This window comes from Triticum dicoccoides, chromosome 4A, assembly GCF_002162155.2.
Source record: "Triticum dicoccoides isolate Atlit2015 ecotype Zavitan chromosome 4A, WEW_v2.0, whole genome shotgun sequence".
NCBI classification, from domain to species: Eukaryota; Viridiplantae; Streptophyta; class Magnoliopsida; order Poales; family Poaceae; genus Triticum; species Triticum dicoccoides.
The window spans coordinates 257,119,115-257,132,328 of record NC_041386.1 but is presented as its reverse complement, the minus strand read 5'-3'; positions in this window follow the sequence as shown (position 1 = coordinate 257,132,328).

Here is a 13,214-nt window from a genome sequence, read left to right as displayed (position 1 = left end):
TTCCAACACATTGTGCTTGCCAAAGGATAAAATGTAAAAAGGAAAGGTGAAGATCACCATGACTCTTATGTAAGGTAGAAGATAAAAGTAAAAGATAGGCCCTTTGCAGAGGGAAGCAAAGGTTGTCATGCGCTTTTATGGTTGGATGCACAAAATCTTAATGCAAAAGAACATCACTTTATATTGCCACTTGTGATATGGACCTTTATTGTGCAGTTCGTCGCTTTTATTTCTTCCACATCACAAGATCGTATAAAGCTTATTTTCTCCACACTAATAAGTCATACATATTTAGAGAGCAATTTTATTGCTTGCACTGATGACAACTTACTTGAAGGATCTTACTCAATCCATAGGTAGATATGGTGGAGTCTCATGGCAAAACTGGGTTTAGGGATATTTGGAAGCACAATTAGTATCTCTACTTGGTGCAAAGAGATTAGCTAGCAAGAGAGGGAAAGGCAAGATCAACATGTTGGATGATCCATGAAAATATAATTTATCTCAGATGAAAGAAAACATAACCCATTACGTTGTCTTCCTTGTCCAACGTCAACTCTTTAGCATGTCATGCTTTAATGAGTGCTCACAATCATAAAAGATGTCCAAGATAGTATATTTATATGTGAACCTCTCTTTCTTTATTACTTCCTTTTAATTGCAACGATGACCAAAACTATGTTTGTCAACTCTCAACAACTTTTATTCATCATACTCTTTATATGTGAAGTCATTACTCTCCATAAGATCCATATGATCTCTTTATTATTTTTATTTCTTCTCTTTTATTTTATTCCCTCAAGATCATAGCAAAATAATCAAGCCCTTGACTCAACACTAATCTTTATTGTATTTAGCTCACAGACTCGATTACATAGAAGGATCATAAAGCAAAACTCACAACTAGATCATACTAAAACTTTATTCTACTAGATCAAGATATTATCAAAAGGATCGAACTAAGAAAAACGGTAAAGATAAAAGTGATGGTGATACGATACCGGGGCACTCCCCCAAGCTTGGCAGTTGCCAAGCGGAGTGCCCATACTAGATACTCAGTTCTTCTTTGTTGGTGAAGAAGGTGGAGTTGTTGATGATGGAGGCTTGCCGTCCCTCTTCCAAGGCATAGGCTCACCATCATAGAAGGATGATCGAGTCTCCTGAATCCTCAAATCTGCAGCCAAACTCATCATCTTGAATCTATATTCATACTCACAGTTTTCATTTTGTAGGTCATAGAACTGGGCTTGGAGGTGCTCGATTTTCTCATGAAGCTTGAAGATGGCCTCCCCAATGTCCTTGACGTCCATATTGTGGTTGTTGGTGAACTCCGTGATCATAATGTGATTGGAGTCGAGTCCACGCTCCACCATCTCCTAACACTTGAAAACTTGTTGCTCCAATGCCTCGAGCCTTGCCTCCGTGTTTCCGGTCCTCCTTGGTCCCTCAACATCGCAAATGTGCAACAACCCCTCATGCATCTCAATGGTTTGAGGGTGTTGCAGCACCTCCGCGAGGTAGGGGTTGATGAACTTCTCGAAGAACTTGTCCTTGGGGGCACTTGAAGACGACATGACGACCTAGATCTGTCAGAAAAACAGCTCAAAACAAATACAAGTGATATTTGCGTGATACGGTGGTCAAAACCTTCGGGAGATTATATAATGAATTTTTACCGACCAAAAGAAGTATCGTGCAAGAAAACAGAGTCCGGAGAGCGCACGAGGTGCCCATGCGGCAGGGGGCGCGCCCTCCACCCTCGTGGAAGCCCCGTGTCCTTTCCGGTCTGCTTCTTATTTTCCTATTTTCTTAAATATTCCAAAACGGAGAAAAATTGCCATTAGAACTGTTTTGGAGTCGTGTTACTTACCGTACCACGTAAATATTCCTTTTCGGAGTCTGAAATGTTCTGGAAAGTGTCCCTTATGTATTCCTCCGGGGTTACGGTTTCTATAATATTAGTTTCAACATTTATGGGATTACCTGAGATATAATGTTTGATTCTTTGACCGTTTACCACCCTTGGATTTGTGCTTTCGAAGTTGTTGATTTTTATGGCACCGGAACGATAGAGCTCCTCGATAACGTAAGGGCCTTCCCATTTAGAGAGAAGTTTTCCTGCAAAAAATCTTAAATGAGAGTTGTATAACAATACATAATCACCTACATTGAACTCACGCTTTTGTATGCTTTTATCATGCCATCTTTTAACTTTTTCTTTAAACAGCTTGGCATTTTCATAAGCCTGGGTTCTCCATTCATCAAGTGAGCTAATGTCAAAAAGCCTCTTCTCACCAGCAAGTTGGAAGTCATAGTTGAGCTCTTTAATAGCCCAATATGCCTTATGTTCTAATTCAAGAGGTAAGTGACATGCTTTACCATAAACCATTTTATACGGAGACATACCCATAGGATTTTTATGTGCAGTTCTATAGGCCCATAATGCATCTTCAAGTTTCTTGGACCAATTCTTTCTAGATCTATTAACAGTCCTTTGCAAAATTAATTTTAGCTCTCTATTACTTAATTCTACTTGACCACTAGACTATGGGTGATATGGAGATGCAATTCTATGATTAACATCATACTTAGTATGCATTTTACGAAAAGCACCATGAATAAAATGTGAACCACCATCAGTCATTAAATATCTAGGGACTCCAAACCTCGAAAAAATAACTTCTTTAAACATCTTAATAGAGGTGTTATGATCAGCACTACTAGTTGGAATAGCCTCTACCCACTTAGTAACATAATCAACAGCAACTAAAATATGTGTATACCCATTAGAGGAAGGAAAAGGTCCCATATAATCAAAGCCCCAAACATCAAATGGTTCAATAACAAGTGAATAATTCATAGACATTTCTTGACGTATACTAATATTACCAATTCTTTGACATTCATCACAAGACAAGACAAACTTACGAGCATCCTTGAAGAGAGTAGGCCAATAAAAACCGGATTGCAATACCTTGTGTGCAGTTCTATCTCCAGCATGGTGCCCTTCATAGGCTTCAGAGTGACACTTGCGTAGGATCCGTTCCCGTTCATGCTCAGGTACACAACTCTAATAACACCATCTACTCCTTCTTTATAAAGGTGTGGGTCATCCCAGAAGTAATGTCTTAAATCGTAGGAGAACTTTTTATTTTGCTGGTATGTAAAACTAGGTGGAATAAATTTAGCAACAATGTAATTAGCATAATCAGCATACCACGGAGGAGTACGAGAAGCACTTATGACATTTAATTGTTCATCAGGAAAGCTATCATCAATAGGTAGTCAGTCATCAAGAACATTCTCTAACCTAGACAAGTTGTCTGCAACGGGGTTCTCAGCTCCCTTCCTATCAATAATATGCAAATCAAATTCTTGTAGCAAGAGAACCCATCTAATAGGTCTAGGTTTAGCATCTTTCTTTTCCATAAGATATTTAATAGCAGCATGATCAGTGTGAATAGTTAGTTTAGAATCAACAATATAAGGTATGAACTTATCACAAGCAAATACAACTGCTAAGAATTCCTTTTCAGTAATAGCATAATTTCTCTAGGCATTGTCTAGAGTTTTACTAGCATACTGTATAACATTCAATTTCTTATCAACTCTTTATCCTAGAACATCCCCTACAGCATAATCACTAGCATCACACATAATTTCAAATGGTAAATTCCAATCAGGTGGCTGAACAATAGGTGCAGAAATTAATGCTTTCTTAAGTATTTTAAATGCTTCTACACAATCATCATCAAAGACAAAAGGAATATCTTTTTGTAATAGGCTAGTCAGAGGCCGAGAAATTTTTGAGAAGTCCTTAATGAACCTCCTGTAAAAACCGGCATGACCCAGAAAACTTCTTATACCTTTGATGCCCTTGGGACATGGCATATTTTCAATAGCATCAACTTTAGCTTTATCAACTTCAATACCTCTTTCAGAAATTTTATGCCCCAATACAATACCTTCATTAACCATAAAGTGCCACTTCTCCCAATTCAAGACAAGATTAGTTTCTTCACATCTCTGCAAAACTGGATCAAGGTTGCTCAAGCAATCATCAAAAGAGGATCCATAAACGGAGAAATCGTCCATGAAAACCTCACAAATCTTTTCACAAAAGTCAGAGAATATAGCCATCATGCATCTTTGAAAGGTAGCGGGTGCATTACATAAACCAAAAGGCATACGTTTATAAGAACAGGTACCGAAAGGGCAAGTAAAAGTGGTCTTTTCTTGATCATCAGCTGAGACGGGTATTTGAGAGAAGCCAGAGTAACCATCCAGAAAGCAAAAATGTGTATGTTTGGATAATATTTCTAGCATTTGATCAATAAAAGGCAAAGGGTAATGATCTTTTTAGTAGCTTTATTTAATTTGCGGAAATCAATTACCATCCTATAACCTGTAATAATTCTTTGCGGGGTCATTTGGAACAACAGTAATACCTCCCTTCTTAGGGACACAATGGACAGGACTTACCCACTGACTATCAGCAACTGGATAAATTATACCTGCCTCAAGGAGCTTTAATATTTCCTTTCTTACCACTTCTTTCATCTTAGGATTCAGCCGTCGTTTGTGATCAATAACTGGTTTGGCGTCTTTCTCCAAATTTATTTTGTGTTGACATAGAGTGGGACTAATGCCCTTAAGATCATCAAGAGTATATCCAATAGCAACACGGTGCTTCTTCAGAGTTTTCAATAATCTTGCTTCTTCGTGCTCTGAAAGGTTAGCACTAATAATAACGGGATATATCTTCTTTTCATCAAGATAAGCATATTTAAGAGTATCGGGCAATGGTTTAAGCTCAAACACGGGGTCACCCTTGGGTGGAGGAGGATCCCCTAGGATTTGAACAGGAAAATTGTGTTTCAGAATGGGTCCTTGTTTAAAGAATACTTCATCTATTTCCCTTCTTCCATTCATAAACATATCATTCTCATGGTCTAGCAAATATTGTTCTAAAGGATCATTAGGAGGCACAGCAATAGAAGCAAGACTAATAATTTCATATTTATTAGGAAATTATTCATCATGGGGTTGTCTACTAAATTTAGCAAAACTAAACTCATGAGACATATCCCCTAAACCAACAGAAACAATATCCTTATTGCAGTCTATCTTAGCATTAACAGTATTCAAGAAGGGTCTACCAAATATGATGGGACAAAAGCTATCTTGTGGGGAACCAAGAACAAGAAAATTAGCAGGATATTTAACCTTCCCACACAAGAATTCAACATATCTAACAATCCTAATTGGTGAAATAGTATCTCTATTAGCAAGCTTAGTGGTAACATCGATATCTTCTCTCTCAGCTGGTGCAATATCATGCATAATTTCTTTGTATAAGGAAATAGGTATTGCACTAGCACTAGCACCCATATCACACAAGCCATGATAACAATGATCTCCTATTTTAACAGAAATAACAGGCATGCCTACCACAGGTCTATGTTTATCTTTAGCACCAGGTTTAGCAATTCTAGCAGTCTCATCACAAAAGTAAATAACATGCCCATCAATATTATCAGCCAAGAGATCTTTAACAATAGCAATATTAGGTTCAACTTTAACTTGCTCAAGGGGTGCATAAGTTCTAATATTATTTTTACGAACTATAGTTGAAGCTTTAGCATGATCCTTTAATCTAACAGGGAAAGGTGGTTTCTCAACATAAGCAGTACAAACAATAGGATCATTATAAGTGATAGTTTTTCTTCAAATTTAATAGGTGCAACTACTTTTACTTCAATGGGAGGATTATATTTAAACCACTTCTACTTAGGGAGATCAACATGAGTAGCAAAGGATTCACAGAAAGAAGCTACTATCTCAGAGTCAAGTCCATATTTAGTGCTAAATTTACGGAAAACGTCGGTATCCATAAAAGATTTAACACAATCAAACTTAGGTGTTATACCTGACTCCTTACCTTCGTCAAGATCCCAATCTTCAAAGTTGCATTTAATTCTCTCCAATAAATTCCATTTGAATTCAATAGTCTTCATCATAAAGGAACCAGTACAAGAAGTATCGAGCATGGAGCGATTGTTGTCAGAAAGTTGAGCATAAAAGTTTTGAATAATCATTTCTCTTGAGAGCTCATGATTGGGGCATGAATATAACATTGACTTAAGCCTCCCCCAAGATTTAGCGATGCTTTCTCCTTCGCGAGGCCAAAAATTATATATATAATTACGATCATGGTGAACAACATGCATAGGATAAAAATTATGATGGAATTCCAATTTCGACCGTTTGTAGTCCCATGATCCCATATCATCAAATAGCCGGCACCATGTCAATGCATCTCCCTTCAAAGATAAAGGGAAGACCTTCTTCTTGATAACATCATCAGGCATACCTGCAAGCTGAAATAATCCACAAACTTCACCCACATAGATTAAGTGTAAGTCGGGATGCAATGTTCCATCTCCTGCAAAAGGATTAGCCAGCAGTTTCCCTATCATACCCGAAGGAATTTTGAAGTAAACATTTTCATTTTCAGTACGTTCAGTAGGTTGAGGAGCAACTCTTTGATCTACTGGTCGAGGTGAACATACCCCGAACAAGCCCCTCAAAGGATTATGTTCCATAGTAACAAGTGACAGTAAATTTCAGCACACTATATAAATTTTTCCTTACCAAATTCCACCTACCAAAGGCCCTTCACTCCCCGGCAACGGCGCTAGAAAAGAGTCTTGAAGACCCACAAGTATAGGGGATCTATCGTAGTCCTTTCTATAAGTAAGAGTGTCGAACCCAGCGAGGAGCAGAAGGAAATGATAAGCAGTTTTTAGTAAGGTATTCTCTGCAAGAACTGAAATTATCGGTAATAGATAGTTTTGTGATAAGGTAATTTGTAACGAGTATTAAGTAATAAAAGTAAATAAGGTGCAGCAAGATGGCCCAATCCTTTTTGTAGCAAAGGACAAGCCTGGACAAACTCTTATATGAAGGAAAGCGCTCCCGAGGACACATGGAATTATCCTCAAGCTAGTTTTCATCATGATCATATGATTCGCGTTCGGTACTTTGATAATTTGATATGTGGGTGGACCGGTGCTTAGGTGCTTTCCTTACTTGGACAAGCATCCCACTTATGATTAACCCCCATTGCAAGCATCCGCAACAACAACAGAAGTATTAAGGTAAACCTAACCATAGCATGAAACATATGGATCCAAATCAGCCCCTTACAAAGCAACGCATAAACTAGGGTTTAAGCTTCTATCACTCTAGCAACCCATCATCTACTTATTACTTCCCAATGCCTCCCTCTAGGCCCAAACAATGTGAAGTTTCATGTAGTCAACATTCACATGACACCACTAGAGGGATGACAACATACATCTCATCAAAATATCAAACGAATACCAAATTCACATGACTACTAATAGCAAGACATCTCCCATGTCCTCAGGAACAAACGTAACTACTCACAAAGCATATTCATGTTCATAATCAAAGGGGTATTAATATGCATAATGGATCTGAACATATGATCTTCCACCAAGTAAACCAACTAGCATCAACTACAAGGAGTAATCAACACTACTAGCAACCCACGGATACCAATCTGAGGTTTGGATACAAAGATTGGATACAAGAGATGAACTAAGGTTTGAGATGAGATGGTGCTGGTGAAGATGTTGATGGAGATTGACCCCCTCCCGATGTGAGGATCGTTGGTCATGACGATGGTGATGATTTCCCCCTCCCGGAGGGAAGTTTCCCCGGCAGAACAGCTCCGCCGGAGCCCTAGATTTGTTCCGCCAAGGTTTCGCCTCGTGGCGATTGAGTTTCATCCCGTAAGCTTGCTTCCGATTTTTTTCTCAGACGAAAGACTTCATATAGCAGAAGATGGGCATCAGAGGGCCACCAGGGGGCCCGGGAGGCAGGGGGCGCGCCCCCATCCTCGTGGACAGGGTGTGGCCCCCCTCTGGAACTTTCTTCGCTCAATATTTTTTATATATTCTGGAAATAACTTCCCTGAAGTTTCAGGACTTTTGGAGCTGTGCAGAATAGGTCTCTAATATTTGCTCCTTTTCCAGCTCAGAATTCCAGCTGCCGGCATTCTCCCTCTTTATGTAAACCTTGTAAAATAAGAGAGAATAGGCATAAGTATTGTGACATAATGTGTAATAACAGCCCATAATGCAATAAATATCGATATAAAAGCATGATGCAAAATGGACGTATCAACTCCCCCAAGCTTAGACCTCGCTTGTCCTCAAGCGAAAGCCGAAATCAAAAAATATGGCCACATGTTTAGAGATAGAGGTGTCAATAAAAATAAAATACGGACATGAGGGCATCATGATCATTCTTAGAACAGCAACATATATATATATAGTGTTACTATTCATCACCTAGGGTGCAGAATAAGTTATTCTTCACGCGAGGTAATCTTACGATCATTTCATAATTAAATTACATTTCGAATTCAAATTGTTACATTCCTATTGATTCACTACGTAAAATTTGACATAAGAAAATAAAAATATAGGTCATAAGACAAGAAAATTGCAGTTTATGTGTATTTTAGACTATGTTTTTATGTTTGTAATTTTACATAACATAAAATATTTTTTACGGCGATTATATATTTTCTTACGGTCCCTTTTTGCGTCAGAAATAAGACAAAACTTATGGAACATAAATTTACGGTGCATTGATGGTAAAATAGAGGGGGGGTGAAGAATAACTATGCCTCACCCAGGGTGACGAATAGCGCGACCATATATATATATATATATATATATATATATATATATATATATATTGTCATATGATCTCTTATGATAAAGTAACAATTCAATCACAATTTCAAGTATGAATCATAAACTTCGTTGAGAACCAACAAACTCTAATCTCAGTCACTGAGGCAATTGCAATTTATCATAATATAGGAAAGAGTCAATGTAAGAGCTTTTCAGCAAGTCCACATACTCAACCATCTTTTAGTCTTTCACAATTGCTAACACTCACGCAATATTTATGGGAATGAAGTTTTAATCGGACACAGAGAAAGAGGAAGGCTTGGGGAGGCCGGATGGACCCTACCGGTGAGGTCTGATAACCCACAAGTATAGGGGATCGCAACAGTTTTCGAGGGTAGAGTATTCAACCCAAATTTATTGATTCGACACAAGGGAAGCCAAAGAATATTCTCAAGTATTAGCAGTTGAGTTGTCAATTCAACCACACCTTAAAGACTTAATATCTGCAGAAAAGTATTTAGTAGAAAAGTAGTATGGAAGTAACAGTAACGATGGCAAAAGTAACAGTAGTAGTTTTTGTAGCAATTGTAACAGTGGCAACGGAAAAGTAACTAAGCAAAGATCAATATGTGAAAAGCTCATAGGCAATGGATCAATGATGGATAATTATGTCGGGTGTGATTCCTCATGCAACAAATATAACATAGGGTGACACAGAACTAGCTCCCGTCCATCAATGTAATGTAGGCATGTATTCTGAATATAGTCATACGTGCTTATGGAAAAGAACTTGCATGACTTCTTTTATCCTACCCTCCCGTGGCAGCGGGGTCCTATTGGAAACAAAGGGATATTAAGGCCTCCTTTTAATAGAGTACCGGACCAAAGCATTAACACTTAGTGAATACATGAACTCCTCAAACTACGGTCATCATCGAAAGTGGTCCCGATTATTGTCACTTTGGGGTTGCCGGATCATAACACATAGTAGGTGACTATTGACTTGCAAGATAGGATCAAGAACTCACATATATTCATGAAAACATAATAGGTTCAGATCTGAAATCATGGCACTTGGGCCCTAGTGATAAGCATTAAGCATAGCAAAGTCATAGCAACATCAATCTTAGAACATAATGGATATTAGGGATCAAACCCTAATAAAACTAACTCAATTACATGGTAAATCGCATCCAACCCATCACCGTCCAGCAAGCCTACGATGGGATTACTCACGCACGGCAGTGAGCATCATGAAATTGGTGATGGAGGAAGGTTGATGATGACGATGGCGATGGATTCCCCTCTCCGGAGCCCCGAACGGACTCCAGATCGGCCCTCCTGATGAAGATTAGGGCTTGGTGGCGGCTCCGTATCGTAAAACGCAATGAATCCTTCTCTCTGATTTTTTTTCCTCTCCCCGAACATGAATATATAGAGTTGGAGTTGACGTCGGTGGAGTCTCAGGAGGGGCACAAGGCAGGGGCGCGCCCCAAGGGCGCGCCCTTCACCCTCGTGGACAGGATGTGGGCCCCTTGATGCTGATTCTTCCACCAGTATTTTTTATTAATTGCAAAATGTGTCTCCGTGAATTTTCATGTCATTCTGAGAACTTCTATTTCTGCACAAAAATAACACCATGGCAATTCTGCTGAAAACAGCGTCGGTCCGGGTTAGTTCCATTCAAATCATGCAAGTTAGAGTCCAAAACAAGGTCAAAAGTGTTTGGAAAAGTAGATACATTGGAGACGTATCAGCTCACCCAAGCTTAAACCTTTGCTTGTCCTCAAGGGATTCAGTTGACAAACTGAAAGTGATAAAGAAAAACTTTTACAAACTCTATTTGATCTTGTTGTTGCAAATATGTAATGCCAGCATTCAAGTTTTCAGCAAAGATTATGAACTAACCATATTCACAATATCATTTAGGTCTCATATTTACTCATATCAATAGCATAATCAACTAGCGAGCAATAATAATAAACCTCGGATGACAATGCTTTCTCAAAACAATCATAACATGATATAACAAGATGGTATCTCACTAGCCCTTTCTGAGACCGCAAAACATAAATGCAGAGCACCCCTGAAGATCAAGGACTGACTAGACATTGTAATTCATGGTAAAAGAGATCCAGTCACAGTCATACTCAATGTAAATTAATAGCAATGCATGTGAATGACAACGGTGCTCTCCAACTAGTGCTTTTTAATAAGAGGATGATGACTCAACATAAAAGTAAATAGATAGGCTCTTCACAGAGGGAAGCAGGGATTTCCAGAGGTGCCAGAGCTCGAGTTTTGAAATAGGGATAAATAATATTTTGAGTGGTATACTTTCGTTGTCAACATAACAACCAAGAGATCTCGATATCTTCCATGCTACACCCATTATAGGCGGTTCCCAAACAGAATGGTAAAGTTTATACTCCCCCACCACCAACAAACATCAATCCATGGCTTGTCTGAAACAAGGTGCCTCCAACTAACAACAATCCTGGGGGGGCTTTTGTTTGCAATTATTTTGATTTGAGCATGGGACTAGGCATCCCGGTTACCAGTCATTTTCTCGTGAGTGATGAGCGGAGTCCACTCATCGTGAGAATAACCCACCTAGCATGGAAGATATAGACAGCCCTAGTTGATACATGAGCTATTCGAGTATACAAAACAGAATTTCATTTGAAGGTTTAGAGTTTGGCACATACAAATTTACTTGGAACGGCAAGTAGATACCGCTTATAGGAAGGTATGGTGGACTCATTTGGAATAACTTTGGGGTTTTATGGAAGTGGATGCACAAGAAGTATTCCCGCTTAGTACAAGTGATGGCTAGGAAGAGACTGGGAAGGGACCAACTAGAGAGCGACAACAGTCATGAACATGCATTAAGATTAATCAACAATGAGTGCAAGCATGAGTAGGATATAAATCACCATGAACATAAATATCGTGGAGGCTATGTTGATTTTGTTTCAACTACATGCGTGAAAATGTGCCAAGTCAAGCCACTCAAATCGTTTAAAGGAGGATACCACCCTATCATAGCACATCACAACCATTTTAATAGCATGTTGGCATGCAAGGTAAACTATTATAAACTCCTAGCTAATTAAGCATGGCATGGGCAACTATAATCTCTAATTGTCATTGCAAACATGTTTAATTCATAATAGGCTGAATCAGGAACGATTAACTAATCATATTTACAAAAACAAGATAGGTCGAGTTCATACCAGCTTCTCTCATCTCAATCAGTCCATCATATATCGTCATTATTGCCTTTCACTCGCACGACTGAACGGTGTGGATAATAATAATAATAATAATAATGCACGTGCATTGGACTAAGCTAGAATCTGCAAGCATTTAACACAAGGGAGAAGACAAGGTAATATGGGCACTTGGTTAAATCAACAATAATGCATATGAGAGCCACTCGGCATTTTCATCATGGTCTTCTCCTCTCGACCCCCAAAGAATAAGAAAAGAAATAAAACTATTTACACGGGAAAGCTCCCAACAAGCAAAAGAAGAACGAGAAATCTTTTGGGGTTTTCTTTTAATTACTACTACTATAGGCATCAAAAGTAAACTAACTAAAAGCTACAACTATTTTTTTTTTGTTTTTCTTAAGGTTTTTCAAACACACAAGAAGAAGGCTTAGAAAAGAAAATAAACTAGCATGAATAGTATAATGAAAAAGTATGAGCACCGACAACTGGCATGAGTGTGTGAACATGAGTGTAATGTCGGTGAGAAATACGTACTCCCCAAGCTTAGGCTTTTGGCCTAAGTTGGTCTATGGCCACTGCTTGAAGCTACTCTCTCCGGTGTACTGAGGAGGGTCCTCAGGATGCCACTGGTTGGCGATCTCCTCCGAATCCCACTGATAAACAGACTGTCGATAAGGGTCAAGTGGTGGCTCCGGCTCAGGCTCTGGGACTTGCGTTAGCCTCTAGTATGCATAAATGGCCTCGGGTAAAATGAGGTACGTGCCTGAAAGTATGTTAAACAAAGAGGGTGCAGGCAAGGTAATAATCTCACAGTGAGTTTTATCAAATATTAAATTATAATTAAGCATCTTCTTCTTATTTTTAACAATAAAATCATGTGCTACCATACTCTTATAATCTAGAAAAATAGGGGGCAGCAACTTTTCCTCTTTCTCGTAATGCCTGATAGGTATCTCAAAGTGTTCAGCAAGGCGTGAAGCAAAGATGCCTCCGAAGATGGGGCCCTTTGTACGGTTTAGATTTAATCGTTTAGCAACAATAGCGCCTAAGCTGAAAGTTGTATCACGAAATAAAGCATGGAGCAAAATGACAATATCAGAGCACTAAGATTTCCACTGTTCCCGCGACCAATTAAGCATCTACTAGCAAATATCGCAAAGTAACGTAGAACAGGGAAATGTATACTAGTAATTCTTGCATCAGAAACTTTCCTAGTTTCTCCTACCACAATTCTATCAATAAACCC